The following is a 16,766-nucleotide window of genomic DNA, read 5'->3' on the forward strand; positions in this document are numbered from 1 at the left end:
TGCATTGTTGCCCCTGAGCCCTTCGACAGCGCAGATATACACACACACACACACTGTGTATTAAAAGAGTGATTTCCTTTAAAAGAGCAAATTTCTCTAAAAGAGCAAACACAGCGGCGTTGAACGTCCTTTTAAGGATGCGTCTTTTTCAAGATGCCTTTCCGCCCCTGTGTCGTTCCTGGATGCGGTAGAAGTCTCTCCGCTTCAGACGGCCACAGGCGCTGTCTCGTGTGTTTGGGCCGCGATCACACCGAGGCAGTGTTTGTGGATGGTTCATGTTCTCACTGCGAGAACATGACCATGACCACGTTGCGGTCGCGGCTTGCTTTCAATAGAAAGCAAGCCACCCCAGCCGCACCCCGCATTGCTCCTTCTTCTCACGGGATTGAGGACGATGCGGTTGGCGCTGGGGGCGATTTGGGGGCGGCAGCGGGTGCGGTTCCCCGACACGCTCGCTGGTCCCCGTCCAAGCTCGCGCCGATATCGGCTTGCCTCACGGCCTGGCCGTCTATCCTCCCGAGTCCGAAGCAGATGAGCTCCATCTATGCCCCGGTAGCCCTACCTCCTGGCGCGGTCGCCCCGTACTCCCATCCAAGCCCTGTAGGACAACATCCTCGCTCAACGCGAGAGCCTACAGTGCGGCTGGATGCGCTGCCTCCGCCCTGCATGCGATGGCCCTCCTGCAAGTCCACCAGGCCAAAGCTCTCAGAAGCATGCACGGGGGTGGACCTGATCCTGATGTGCTGCAGGAACTGCGCTCAGCGACCGACCTCGCCCTGAGAGCGACGAAGGCCACAACGCAGGCACTCGGACAGACGATGGCCACCCTAGTGGTCCAGGAACGCCATCTTTGGCTCAATCTGGTCGAGATGCGTGAGGCCGACAAGAACCGCTTCCTGGACGCACCTGTCTCCCAGATTGGCCTTTTCGGCGACACCGTCGAGGACTTCGCCCAACAGTTCTCCGCGGTGAAGAAGCAGACGGAGGCCATCTCCCATATCATGCCCCGCCGCAGACCTGCCGCTACGGGCCCTGCCCCGTCTGCCCGCCGAGGGTGTCCCCCTGTGAAGAAACCAGCTCCTGCTCCGCCTCAACCTGGGCCCAGCTCTCAGCCCCAGCGTCGAGCACCCCGCAGGCGGCGCACGCCCCTGTCTCACTGAACCCCTCTAGGACCCGGAAGGCTCCCAAGCGTTCCTGAGACAGCCGACCCAGAGCCCAAGACTTTAGCTCCGGAGGTGGTAAGACCGCTCCGTCCCCCGGTGGAGGGCCGGGAGGAGAATCCTTTGTTTTTTCATTTGCCACACCCCCTGATGGGGGCTGTGGTACCCACATTCTCAATAAAAGAGCTATTTCCTTTGCCTCTGGGTCACCTGGCCCGCAAATGCCGTTCTCACGGCAATCTGCTTTCAGATTACAACAGTCCAGCAGACCTCCTCCTCAGTCACGAACCCGCCCCCTGCCGGGTGCGCGGAGCAAGGTAAGTCCTTTGAGTCTATTCTCAGCACCCCAGCCTCAGGCCGCAACGAAGCCGCCCGACGCTGCATTACCTGTTCCGCCCCGCTGCAAGGCCCCGCCGGGTACGTCCAAAATACTCGTCCCATTGGTGCCCCTAGCGCAGAGCTGGGAAGCGTGGTTTTCGCTTCCCAACGCATCATGCTGGCTACACTGGACCATTCGACTTGGTTACGCAATCCAGTTTGCCCGGCTCCCGCCCCGCTTCAGGGGCATCCGCTATTCCGCAGTACACGGTGAGCATGCCAGTTCCCTGCGCACGGAAATCGCGACCCTCTTAGCCAAGGGTGCGGTAGAGCCCGTCCCTCCAACCGAAATGAGGAAGGGTTTCTAAAGCCCTTACTTCATTGTACCCAAGAAAGCCGGCGGCTTACAACCAATCCTGGACCTGCGAGTTTTCAATCGGGCCTTGTTAAAACTCCCGTTCAAAATATTCTGGCTGGCGTTCAGCATCTAGATTGGTTCGCAGCGGTAGACCTGAAGGACGCGTACTTCCACGTCTCAATTCTGCCACGACACCGACCCTTCTTACGGTTCGCGTTCGACGGCCAGGCATTTCAGTACAAAGTCATCCCCTTCGGCCTGTCTCTGTCCCCTCGCGTCTTCACGAAGATCGCAGAGGCGGCTCTTGCCCCGCTACGAGTAGCCGGCATCCGCATTCTCAACTACCTCGACGACTGGCTTATCCTAGCACACTCTCGAGAGTTACTATGCACACACAGAGACCAGGTGCTCCGGCACCTCAGCCGCTTGGGGCTTCAGGTCAACTGGGAAAAGAGCAAGCTCACTCCGGTTCAGAGCATCTCTTTTCTCGGGTTGGAGTTAGACTCAGTCTCAATGACAGCACGTCTTACGAGCGAGCGTGCTCAGTCGGTGCTGGATTGCCTCGCTTCCTTCAAGCCAGGCACAGTGGTCCCTCTAAAACTTTTCCAGAGGCTCCTGGGGCATATGGTGTCCTCCGCGGCGGTCGTGCCGCTGGGGTTGATGCATATGAGACCACTCCAGCACTGGCTCCAGACTCGAGTCCCGAGACAAGCATGGCACCACGGCACGCATCGAGTAAGGATCACCCCCGCCTGCCTCAAAACCCTCCGACCCTGGACTGACCTCTGCTTTTTACGGGCAGGAGTGCCCCTGCAGCAGGTGTCCCGACGCGTTCTGGTCACAACCGATGCCTCCCGGTCCGGGTGGGGTGCCGTGTGCAGTGGGCACGCAGCAGCGGGCCGTTGGAAAGGGGCCCCGCTGCGTTGGCACATCAACTGCCTGGAGTTGCTGACCATCCTTCTCGCCCTCAGGAAGTTCCTCCCGTTAGTTCGGGACAAACATGTCCTCGTGAGATCGGACAGCACCACGGTGGTGGCATACATAAATCGCCAAGGCGGCGTACGCTCCCGCCACATGTCACAACTCGCCGGCCGTCTCCTCCTATGGAGCCAGCAGCGACTCAGGTCGCTGCATGCCACTCACATCCCCGGCAAGCTCAACGTCGTAGCGGACGCGCTATCACGACAACGCCTGCCCTGCGGGGAGTGGAGGCTTCACCCCCAGTCGGTCCAGCTGATTTGGGAACGGTTTGGCAAGGCCCAGGTAGACCTGTTTGCCTCCCAGGAAACCTCCCACTGCCCGCTCTGGTACGCCCTAACAGAGGCTCCCCTTGGGACAGACGCGCTGGCACACAGCTGGCCCTCGGGGCTGCGCAAGTACACATTTCCCCCAGTGAGCCTTCTTGCACCGGTGCTGTGCAAGGTCAGGGAGGACGAGGAGCGAGTCACGTTAGTGGTCCCCTACTGGCCCACTCGGACTTGGTTCTCGGAACTCAGACTTCTCGCGACAGCTCCTCCCTGGCGAATTCCCCTGAGAATGGACCTCCTCTCTCAGGGACGGGGCACGCTCTGGCACCCGCGCCCAGACCTCTGGAACCTCCATGTCTGGTCCCTGGACGGGATGCGGAAGAGCTAGCCGGCTTACCGGTGACCGTTGTGAATACAATTAACCAAGCCAGAGCCCCCTCTACCAGGCACCTTTACGCCCTAAAGTGGCGCTTGTTCGCAGATTGGTGATGTTGCCGCCATTGCCGCCCACCACGATCCTGTAGACGGCAAGTCTTTGGGTAAGCACAACCTGATCCTCAGGTTCCTGAGAGGCGCCCGGAGGTTGAATCCCTCCCGGCCAGGCTTGAATCAATTGGACTCAGGGCCCTCTCTCTTAAGACGGCCTTGCTGATCGCGCTCGCTTCTATCAAGAGGGTCGGGGACCTGCAAGCATTCTCTGTCAGCGACACTTGCCTGGACTTCGGTCCGGCAGATACGTCTGTGATCCTAAGACCGCGACCGGGCTATGTGCCCAAGGTTCCTACCACACCATTCCGAGATCAGGTAGTGAACCTGCAAGCGCTGCCCCGGGAGGAGGCAGACCCAGCCCTTTCGTTGCTATGTCCAGTGCGCGCCCTGCGCATTTACCTGGACCGCACACAGAGCACCAGACGCTCTGAGCAGCTCTTTGTCTGCTTTGGGGGACGGCAGAAAGGGAATGCCGTCTCCAAACAGAGGCTCGCCCACTGGGTTGTCGACGCCATCACACTGGCTTATCACACCCAGGCCGTGCCCCTACACTTGCGGGTCTGAGCTCACTCAACAAGGGGTGTTGTGTCCTCGTGGGCACTGGCCAAGGGCACCTCCCTAGCAGACATCTGTAGAGCCGCGGGTTGGGCAACACCCAACACCTTTGCGAGGTTTTACAACCTCCGCGTTGAGTCGGTTGCGTCTCGTGTTTTGTCAGGTCCGAGCCCGTAGAACTCGGTAACACGTAGACCGACCGGCCGGGTGGATCACTTGCGCCCAGCGGCCTTTTCCTGACGTCAAGGTTAAGTAGTGCGCCTTTTTTCCCAGGGCACCCCACTCCGAGTCGGGACCCTGGTCGATTCCTCCCCAGCCCTCCGGGTCCGCGGTTCAGCGGAGGAACTCGCCGACCCAAGCCACTGCGGGTACCCTGATGGCTACCCTGTACTGGTATAGGTGCTCCACAGGTAAGGCCTCCTGCTCGGACTCCCCCTGTGTGTATTTCCACGGTTCTGTCCCCTTACGAGCGGACCCCCGTGTCTCCCTTAGGCAGTTACAGCTGCCCCGGTCGCCGTACTGTAGCAACTCCCCCCTTTCGAGGCTGGATCTACCACCGCACCATACTTTCCACACGAGCCCTAAGACGGCCGTGTGACGTGTCTACCACTTTTCCTCCCCAAGAAAAAGGGCAGGTGTGGTCTCCGCGAGGGTCTGGGTAAGACCCCTTCCCTATATGCATGTAAGGGCCCCGGCCGTGATTGCTCTATGCGAGAAACATAGAGAGAAAAGAGGCCCAGCCAGGCTGGCCCGTTCCCATGTTGGCAAACATCGCCTTGTTCCCCTCTTAGGGTAACTAGAAGGATCCCGATGTTCGTATGGGGCATTGGGGAAGGGTACGTGCAGCCGGGTACAGACGATGCGTGGCACTGGATGAATCTCTGCCCGCCTCTGTATCGGCAGTTCACGTACACGGTTCAGCACATGGCAAGATTGGAATGGGTCCCCTAGTGTCGCTTCTCCGACACAACGTGGAGGTCTTGTGTCTTTCCTCCGCCATGTCGCTGAACCGAGCCACTGTTGTGGCCGGACCATTTCTGGCTCCTCAGAAAAATCCTGACTAAACTTCCGTATTTGCCCCGCTTAAATACCCGTATGCGGGGGCGGGGTATGCAAATACTGACTGCCAACTCTCATTTCAATAGGTCAGAGGTGAATATCGGCGCTCAAGAGAGACCCCTAGTGTCGCTTCTCCGACACAACGTGTCGTTCCCTCCCTCGGGGAACGGAGGTTACATACGTAACCAAACGACTTTCCTCAGCCACCACCAGTGTGCAGCATCCACTTGGATGATACATCGGCAGCCATAGTTTCCCAGTCTGCTCACTATACACCAGCTCTCAGTGAAGAGGAGATTGTAGAGTGATACAGCCAATTAATGGAGGGGAATTAATAGAAGGTTGAGATCACTGAGATCAAATTGTTTCCCTAATCTGATGGTTGATGTGAACATTAACTGATATATATATATATATATATATATATATATATATATATATATATATATATATATATATTTCAGTGTACATACTTCACTGCTGATAGTCCAATACATGCTTTTGAGTAAGTTGATGTACACCAGTATTGGGACGTACTACTAAATATACTGTTGAAATATTGTAGACTCCTTTGTCATATACTGTTGTGTTTACATGCAAGCGTTGGCACTTTGCTTGATTAATTGCTTTAACATTAACAGCAGTTAAAATTGAGCAATAATGCATTACTTAACTTTGTTTATACAAAGTTAACTTTTTTGTTAAAAGTTACATAAGGAAGGGAAAAACCCACTGCTCTTTGATAGTACAAAGTTTTGTTGGATACTGTAGCATTCATTCTTGTAAATCCACCACAAATAAGATACTGGACTGGCACTTTTGGTGTACTATTTTCAATGTATGCCAATGGGATGCACTAATCTTAATGTCAAATACTGCATTTTAGGGATAAAAATGTAGTTAGGATGCTGAGCATGTGCTTCTCTTAATATTTTACAAGTATAATAACCAATCCACTTTCAGGAATTTAGCGTGATATGCAGAATAGATATTTAGAATATTGGTACATTAAACTTAAGCCAATGTGGGGCATTAAATATATGATGTACAGTATCCCATTCTTTAAAAATAAGACCAGACTATTTAGACATTTGATATCTTACCCATGTGTTTGTAAGTTTTGTCCCTTGTTGTGTATGTGTGTAGATGTGTTTTGTTCTGTTCTTTACAGTCTATTGTTCATTAACAACAATAATATTTCATTCTAATCACAATCCCATTTGAGCACCTATGGGACCTGTTGGATCGGATGGTGAGGGCTAGGGCTATTCCACCCAGAAATGTCCAGGAACTTGCAAGTGCCTTTTGTTGGAAGAGTCGGGTAACATCTCACCGCAAGAACCGTTCTTTCACATTGGTGTTGGGTGACTTTATACCAAAATTCTGTGATGATCTGGGGGTGCTTCAGCATGCTGGAATCAGACAGATAACTCTTTGTGATGTATGCATGGATCAAGCCATGTACAAGGTTATCCTAGAAGAAAACTTGCTTCCTTCAACTCTGACAATGTTCCCCAACTCTGAGGATTGGTTTTCCCACCAGCACAATGCTCCATGCTACACCGTCAGGTCAATCAAGGTGTGGATGGAGGACTACCATATCAAGACCCTATCATGGCCAGCCCAATCTCCAGACCTGAACCCCACTGAAAACCTCTGGAATGTGATCAAGAGGAAGCTGGATGGCCACAAGCCATCAAACAAAGCCGAGCTGATTGAATTGTTGCCTAGGAGTGGCATAAAATCACCCAACAGTAATGTGAAAGACTGGTAGAGAGCATGCCAAGACGCATGAAAGCTGTGATTGAAAATCAGGATTATTCCTCCAAATATTGATTTCTGAACTCTTCCTAAGTTAAACAATAGTATTGTGTTGTCTAATAATGAATATGAACTTGTTTTCTTTGCATTATTCGAGATATTTTTTGTTATTTTGACAATTTGTAATTTTATGCAAATATATGCTCTAAACAGGGCCGTCCATAAGGGGGGATAAAGGGGAACGTTTTCTGGGGCCCAGCCGCTAGGGGGGGGCCCATGCAGTCCAGCAATAATTATGTTCATCCTAAATATCAGGTTACCATATTTTATGTTGAACCAAAAAAGCACCATTAATTGTTGAAAATGCATTTTATTTAATGCTGCTTGAGTAAAATGTAGCCAGTGTCATAATGAAACACCCTCTCCTGAAAATGGTCTGAGCAGGCTATTTTTTTTTTAAAACGTAACGTAACGTCAAATCCGCCAGTGCTTCGCGCCAGTTTGCGGTCAGCAGAAAAGTGACAAGAACAAAATAATTAACTTAATATTGTAGTACATTTAGTTGGTATGCCAGGGCCAGCTAATAAATCAGGGTGCCAGAAGAGAAAGGAGAAGAAGAAGAGGGAGCTGGCAAGGGCTTTAGACCCAAACAAAATTCGACTGACCAACTTTTTTCAGTCAGCTCAGAAACCTGTCAGTGCTCCCAGTCAGGCTAACGATAGCCAGGAGGCTATTAGCGAGAGAGCCACCACCAATTGCGAAGATGTTCTGCATTTAACCAGAGGTGGGTAGTAACAAAGTAGGCCTACATTTACTTGAGGATTTTTTGGGGAAAATTTTAATGAGTTTATTCCAAGCGAGCTGTATTTTTTTCTGGGCATGAGCGACTCTCAATTCACAAATGAATCACTCTTTTGAGTCGATTCTGTTCAAAGACTTCATCAAACAAGTTGGCAGATCTGTCTAAATCGGTTCGTGAATCAGTTTGAATGATCTGTTCAGTTCCTCGCGCACTGAATCGTCTGAAGCGCTTTCAATTCACACTCGACTCGAAGTCGTCTAACAGGAAGATTTGAGAACATGCGTTGGATGAATTGGCCGTGGACCTAACGTTACAGTACAGTCAAGTGAGAGCAAATTTTCAAATGCATCACATTTTTTGCCAGCGTCAGCGATGAAGATCTTTATTAATTGAACATGCTGTCTGTGAATTAATGATTCCACAGGACGATACAATCGATCTCATTTCATTCAGGTAATACATTTTACAACCAAACAGATTATTACGCCATGATAGCACTACTACAAAGTATGACATCATCGTTTTTTGGACATATTAATTTATACAATAAGCTACCATTGTTCACAGTTTATGAACCTGCCATCACGCGGTAGTTTGTGTGTATTGCGCAGTGGCGTGCAAACTCGTTTTGGAAACAAACGCCTTTGCCTGCCTTAGACACAGTTAACCAGTTTAAACATGCTTGCAGAAATATACATTTGATTATATATTATAGAGAACAGACAGAAGTAGATCCGTCTGTGTGCATTTGATCGTTCTTTGTGTTCAGATCAGATGTTCAGTAGCGGTCATGAGCGTCAGTAACATGTGTTCATGCTTCATTTGTAACTTTACAGATGTTGTTTATGCTCAAACAGCAACATTACACACTAATCATAACTAAAGTTAGAAAAGTGAAATCATATTCAACAACCCCTTTAAATGTTTTGAGTTTTGCCAACTTATTCGGGTTTACAGTGCAGATCGTTTGAGAGTCAAGTCTCTCTGTTAAATGTATGTTAGTGTGTGTGTGTGTGTGAGAGAGAGAGAGACCAGCATGATATGAGTAGCTTAGCAGATTTGGGGAGGGCCCATTCACTGGACCTTTTCAGGGGCCCAGTCATTTCTGTGGGCGGGCCTGGCTCTAAATGACAATATTTGTTTGGGAATTTGGGAGAAATATTGTCAGTACTTTATAGGTATGTGTTTGAGTAAAAAATTATTTGTAATTCTATAAAGTAAATCCAGAGAAACCGATAATTTTGCAGTGGTCCCTTAATTTTTTTCCAGAGCTGTATGTACACCACTCAGCCACAACATTAAAACCACCTGCCTAATATTGTGTAGGTCCCCCTCGTGCCACCAAAACAACGCCAACCAGAATAGCATTCTGAGATGATATACTTTTCACCACAATTGTACAGAGCAGTTATCAGAGTTAGCATAGACTTTGTCAGTTCAAACCAGTCTGGCCATTCTCTGTTGACCTCTCTTATCAACGAGACACTGCCACTCACTGGATGTTTTTTTATTTTCGACACCATTGGGAGTAAATTCTAGAGACTGTTGTGTGTGAAAATTCCAGAAGATCAGCAGTTACAGAAATACTCAAACCAGCCCATCTGGCACCAACAATTATCCATGCAATTATCTAATCAGACAATTGTGTGGCAGCAGTGCAGTGCATAAAATCATTCAGACACGGGTCAGGAGCTTCAGTTAATGTCATCAACCATCAGAATGGGGAAAAAAACGACCTAAACAATATTAGGCAGGTGGTTTTGATGTTGTGGCTGATCGGTGTAGACATGAATATACATTTTTAAAAAGCTAATATGTGACCAAAATGATGAAATATATACTTGTGTATATATATATATATATATATATATATATATATATATAGATATATGATATAGATATATATAGATACATATATACTTAGTTTTATTTATGTATAATTTTGATATTTATTGGGAATATATAATAGTGTTAAACATTACTACCTATAAAAAGTGTACTATCTGAAAGATCGTCCTCCTCTGTTCGGTGTCCTTGACTTGATTGGACACAGACACACACTTAGATTCGTAAGGAGGGATGTGATGTTTGATGTGTGGTGCTGAAGCAAGGAAAAACTGCGAATGGGTTCAGGATTAAAAGCAAGATTGATCGGAGTGTCAAAGAAAGATAAGCACGCGTCCCGTCTGAGTTATTGAGGAGGCGTGACATTGATATCAGACCACACACACATGCTCAGATGTTCAAGTTACACTGAGCTCTTGTAATAAATGAGAATGTCAAAAACCTATTCTAATATTAAATGAACAATTATAGGCAAGTGATGGAGTTGGAAAGGGAATCGGTTGATGGGTTGCTTGCTGGAAACTTTTGGAATTGTATCCATTGACGTTTATCCCCAGAGTTTTGAAAAAACTTACTTCGATTTTCACATCGTTTTCAAGTGAACGACTTGCAATAATCTGTCATGGATATAACAGTCTGCAGTCTTCCTGTATTTTCTAAGATGTCCACTGCTCGCTCTACACATTTGAAACTGCGAAGCACTTGCCAAATGTTATTGCCTACCTTTGCAGTCTGTCTCTCACTCGTTCACTCTCCGTCAGCCCAAGGGGACTCCCATTAACAATAACAGTATCCACATGACTTTAATATTTTGCAGTGGTGTTATTGACAGGGAGATGATTTAGTGTAGTAATGATGGATTGAGTGTCAGGGCTGGCATGCACAGGGACATGTGTGTTCACTGCTGAGATTGTTGCTCCAAATCCTTGTATATTATTTTATGGATTTTTCACCTTCTAGAGGGAAGAAATATGTTCTAAAGTGTGTTCTTTGGGTTTGATTTGAGTTTTGAGACTATAACTTTTCAGTGTTTTTGGTACTGTTTGAGTGGACCGGAAATTATGAGGAGAGGGAGAGAGATGAATGGGACATGATGTAGTTCAGATTTACATAAATGCAAAATGTTTCACAAGTGCCTAAAACCTTTGCACAATACTGTATATATGCTAGAGATGCACCGATGGATTGACCTAACATCAGGACAGGCCGATAAATGCGATGAACTGCACTAATGGACATTGGCCAATTGTTTAAAAACAGATGATCAGGACCAACTTTCTGTCATAATTACTTTGAATTGGGTGACATTGACATCAGAGCATCAGCAATTTATTTAGCTGTACAGTGCTAGAAATGAATCCTTTAACTCAACTATCACAGCTTCTTAAAGCCTCAATATGCATCCTACAAAATGGAAGAACGAACGGGTGTGATGTAATTTAGAACAAAATCTGTCCAAAAAGAAGCTCATGTACCATCTGCAACATAAGCCACACATCTTAACACATCTGTCTAAAGTGAGATATGCCTCTACCATCATTGTTTTAGCTTTGTTCTGCACGTCAACAACTTTATACGCTCATTTTTGCAATGGAATCAGTGTTGTAATAAATTACTATAACAGTGTGTAACTGGCGCATATTATAGCTGCGTGTAACATGTTAGCACATTAGCGTCATTAGAATGTAAACAAGACAAATAAAAAAATTCTACTTCTAATATATTACGTTAAATCATCATCGAGAACTCTACTCAGAATGAGGCACAAAGTAATAACATGTTTTTTAGGTTTTACATGTAGCATCCTATTTCACTTCTAAATGTCTCCCACATCGGTGTGGTGGGTGTCTGAATGTTCAGAAGCAGTATACAATTGCTCGGCTGTTTAGAACTTCTTTTTACTCCTGAACGAAGAATGAAGAAGAACTTCTATGGAAGTATATCGAGGCCTTTAGTATTGAGGTCTTTTTTACACAAAATTGGATTAAAACAGCAAAAAGACATTTATGATTTCCAACCAGTTTATTTAAATGAACCAATTCACAACAAAGATTCTGACTTCCCAGTGCTTCATTTGAGAGAAAGGACAGTTTAGGGTAGCACGTTTGATTAATTCCTCTGAAAAATGGCTTGTAAAGCTGTGCACGCAACACAATATGACATAAAAACAGCAACAAAAACAGTAACAATTTGTAACAATATGGCATTGTGAGCCTCTGAAAATCCCCAAATTCCCTGGGACAAAAACTGGGAAAAGGACGAGTAGATGAGGGAGAAAATATAGGACAAGAGAAGGATGAGATTGGAGTCTATGAGAGACATCTGTGAGTGGCACTTGTAAAATGTGCTCATTGTCACATCACCTAAAACTCAGATGACACTGAGCGGTATTTTATTGTATCCAGCGGTGGTGACAGCAGTCCAGGGATGGGCGTTAGATGCTTGCTGGGCGTGGGGCTCTTTAATCAGGGCCCGCTTCCAGCCCACCGTCCATCATGGTCTTCATTGATGTGCTGTCACCTAGGCACTGCAGTCAGCAGCTGTGCTTCACACATCATCCTTTACCTGCAGCCCGGCATTCCACTCTTCATACTTTAGCAGCGGCAGTGCGTGATTGGGTGGATGCTGGGACAAACGCTGTCACTAGAGTGATGGAGGCAGAAAGGAATAGGAAGTATGTGGAGATGAATAGAACTTTTGAGCAGCTGTTTAGAATTCCACAAATGATTATTTTAAACCGGTGAGCTTTGCGAGAATGTTGGTGCATTGTGTGTCAAAACAAGCAGAGCATTTAATACAATGAAGGATAAGGCAGAATATCAGTGACAGCTCACACACACACACACACACACACACAAATTCCTTTTTGATATACATGAAATATGAACATAAAAGCCTTTAGGGAACGAAATGTAGTTTTCCAGTTGAAAGACTCTGTGAGACGTGTCTTCATCCGTTGACATTTTCCGAACCCGAAAACCAAAGTTTCAATTTATTTTTTTATTTCACTGTAGACTGAATCTGAAGCAGTTGTGCATTACATTTTCAGTTTATTTGCCATTTCTTTGGTTGTGTTTTTGCGGCTGTTATTTTTAGAGTAAGGTCATGCATTCCCCTGTAAATGCTATTAACCATGAACTCGGTAGTTCTCCATAGAGTAGAAACGAATCAATGGCTGTGATCTGGCTCTAGGTAAATAGTTTTTTATGGCTGTGATGTATTTATGCATGGACATTGATTAGGTGCATCCATCAACCTGGAAAACGTTGATCAATATTTCAAAGGGGGAAGGAAAGGAAAAGACAAGGACAAATCATAGACTGATCTTTGTTTTAAGAGGACAATGATATATTCTTGTTATTTTTCATTGTTGAGAAATTGACCTTTTGGCTATGAGATTGGTTTAATGAATTTTGCATTTCATTTTTAAAGTTCTTAAGTGGTAAAATTAAGTATGCCCATCTTTTATCAATAGAATGTCTCATTTTTAATCTTATCTTAATTTTTTACTTTGGCATGTTACTTGCAGTTTTGGGAATGGGCTACCAGGGTTTAGCCCTGAATGTTTTCAGTAAACCTCCAAATGTTTTCATTAACTTGTAGTCTGGTCGAAGGTACCAGTGCTTTGGTATAAAATTGATACTAAATAAAATTATTGTTTTATATTTAGTAATACATACTCTATCTAAATGTTTATGGTAATGGTCTTTAGTATCAATAATACCACAGACTCAGTTAAATACCCATGCACTTATTATTATCCGTCATATTGGTGGCTGCTTTCCAGCACATTTGTATGTGCTTGCATGTCAGAAGAGTTCTCTAACTAGAAATGTTCTAGTTCTAGAAATGGTGTTCAGTTGGTCCATCCAGATGCATTATGTTCCAAATTTCTCTAGGTCACGATCCAGAGAAACAATGCCATGAACCAATAAACTATTGTTTTCATATAATCACATATTTTAGACTATTTACAGCATGTTATCTTCTAAACTGACTTAAAACACCCATGAATTGACAATAGGCTATTAAGCTGTCAATTTGTCGAACCATAGAAAGCTGTATAGTTTTTTGTTTGTTTTTACCATGTTTTCAAGTACATTGTGTTAAAAGCAGCGGACAATGGTGGCTCAGTGGTTGAGGCTCAGGGTTACTGACCAGAAGGTTGGGGGTTCAAGCCCCAACACCACCAAGATGCCAATGTTGGGCCCTTGAGTTACTCCAGTAAGTTGCTCCGGGGGGATTGTCCCTGTAATAAGTGCACTGTAAGTCGCTTTGGATAAAAGCGTCTGCCAAATGCATAAATGTAAAAGAATGCAACTTCTGACATTTGAGCACACCTGAAACTGATATAAAAGTTATTGGGAAATTTTAGTTTTAGTTTCAGTAATATTTAAAGATTTTCTATTTAAATAACACCCCACATATGTAAGGCAAGGCAAGGCAAGTTTATTTATATAGCACATTTCATACACAATGGTAATTCAAAGTGCTTTACATAGAAGAGATTAAAATAAGAATAAAAAAATAAGAATAATTGAAACAGTTTAGAATAAAATAAAATACAGTACAAACAGTCGGACACACAGTGGCACAGTGCTCATTCAGTAAATGCACAGCTAAACAGATGTGTTTTGAGTCTGGATTTGAATGTGACTACTGTAGGAGCACATCTGATCTCTTCTGGAAGCTGGTTCCAGCTGCGGCTGGCATAAAAGCTAAAAGCAGACTCTCCTTGCTTAGAGTGAACCCTTGGTGTTTCTAGCTGATGTGATCCTAATGATCTGAGTGATCTGTTGGGTTTATATTCAGTGAGCATATCTGCAATATATTGAGGTCCTAGCCCATTGAGTGATTTATATACCAGTAATAATACTTTAAAATCAATCCTAAATGTAACTGGGAGCCAGTGTAAAGACCTGAGGACTGGTGTGATATGTTCATATTTTCTGGTTCTGCTCAGAATCCTGGCAGCAGCGTTCTGTATGAGCTGCAACTGTCTTATGGTCTTTTTGGGAAGGCCAGTGAGGAGTCCATTACAATAATCCACCCTGCTGGCGATGAAAGCATGCACAAGTTTCTCTAGGTCTTGACTGGAAACAAAGCATCTAATTCTTGCAATATTTTTCAGGTGATAGTATGCTGATTTAGTTATTGCTTTGACATGACTACTGAAACTAAAGTCTGACTGTAGAGACAAACCAAGATTCCTGACTTGATTTTTAGTTGTTTGACCCCTAGCGTCAAGGTATGCATTCACCTTGAGAACGTCATCTTTGTTTCCAAACACAATGACTTCAGTTTTGTCTTTGTTTAACTGAAGAAAGTTTTGGCACATCCAACTGTTAACTTCATCAATGCATTGACACAGGGAGTCAATGGGGCTGTAATCGTTAGGTGATAGGGCTAAGTAGATCTGTGTGTCGTCTGCATAGCTGTGGTAAGCAATTTGGTTCTTTCTCATTATTTGGCTCATTGGGAGCATATACAGGTTGAACAGGAGTGGCGCAAGAATTGAGCCTTGAGGGACTCCGCATGTCATGGACGTCCACTCAGACTTATGGTCTCCTATACGCACATAATAACCTCTCCCTTCTAAGTATGACCTGAACCATTTTAGGACCATCCCAGAAAGCCCCACCCAGTTTTCCAGCCTGTCAAGAAGTATGTTGTGATCAACAGTGTCAAATGCAGCATGTAACCTTCAAACTTTTATTATAAACTGTATTATACTCCAATTTTTCATCAAAGGATGGCCCCATATGTATTCACAGAGGTCTGGTCTTCGCCCCAAATATCCACTGAGACTCGAACCGCCCCTGGTGTTGGATGTAATTTGATTAAGAAAGTAACAAAGTAATTAGTTACTGTAATTAAAAATGACTTTTTGTCAAAAAAGTAGTGTAACTTGGGTTACACATTTTTTAAATAATTTTATATATGTAGAATACTTTTAAAACATTAATTAATGTTCAGGGTAGGGTTGAACTAGCTGTGCGTGAGGTCTTCCTTAAGTTGAGACGTAAAGTTCACACTAATGGTTTAGTAACTACTAGTTAGTTTGTAACTAAGTGCTTAATTTGGTTGCACCACCTGTTCTTAACGCAAGACTTAACTAGTTGGTCGTAAGTTCTCCGGAAAGTGATGCGTTGTCGCATAATATGACGTTTACATGTATTTATCCAATAAAAAGCCTTCAAATTTGTACACAGAAGTGTTAAAAAGCCATGAACTTCAATTTGATCTTGTTATAGTTGATGTTCAAACCTGTTTTTTTCACGTAATTGTCAGCTGTAATAAATGATATCCCCATTGAAATACGATACTTAATAAAGATTTAATTAAAGAGAAATACAAAGCTTATGTAAATAACCATTTTCAATAACTATCTAATATGAATAAGGGATAGTAAATAAATACTAATACAACAGACTGGGAAAATAGACATTTATTCATTTTAATATTTTATATATTTCGTATATGTTGAAACTTTTAGATGAATCTTGGTGATGACGTTTTTTTGCATAATGTTTTCTCCCGTAAATGTAAACGTGTAAATGCCAACAACATCATATATGTTGAAAGGACTGAAGCCTGTCAGCCAAATCATGAGCTCACTGATGCCATTAAATGAGTTTGCTTTTTTATTCCAACCGTTAATCCTGGTCGGAGGTTACGTAAATATTTAGTTTATACGTAGGGTTACATCCTACCTAAATTTAATGGTGCAACACTCAAATATTTCGTAGTGGGTAAATTGTGCATTAGTGCCCATTTATGCCACAACTAGGCTACGTTGTAACGTACATATAGCTGGTGCAACCGGCCTCAGATGTGCATTTGTTTGTGTTTCTGTGACAGCAACAATAAATAAGGAGAAAATATGACATTATTTTTAATTTGTTGTTTGGAAAATCTAAACTTTTCTGTGAAAATTGTTTTATAAAGTAACTTCAAAATAGAGTAATTTGTAATGCAATTACTTTTCCATGAAGGAGCCAGTAAAGTATTTTGATTACAATTTTAGATAAGTTGTTAGTAATTTGTTGAGGATTTCTTTTTGAGTAACTTTGCCTGCACTGGAACCTTGTCATAAAACTACTAACATGAATGATGCATCAAAATGCGTGGCTTGTTGAGGGAGATATGTTATTAATTTGATCAGAAAGTGA

General features: G+C 44.6%; 1 pseudogene; it reads left to right on the forward strand.

Moving 5' to 3' along the window:
* Positions 1-16,766, forward strand: part of LOC127630588 (cytosolic carboxypeptidase 6-like) — a 423,742-nt pseudogene that overhangs the window by 344,353 nt on the left and 62,623 nt on the right.

This window comes from Xyrauchen texanus, chromosome 37 (assembly GCF_025860055.1).
Source record: "Xyrauchen texanus isolate HMW12.3.18 chromosome 37, RBS_HiC_50CHRs, whole genome shotgun sequence".
Classification (NCBI taxonomy): Eukaryota; Metazoa; Chordata; class Actinopteri; order Cypriniformes; family Catostomidae; genus Xyrauchen; species Xyrauchen texanus.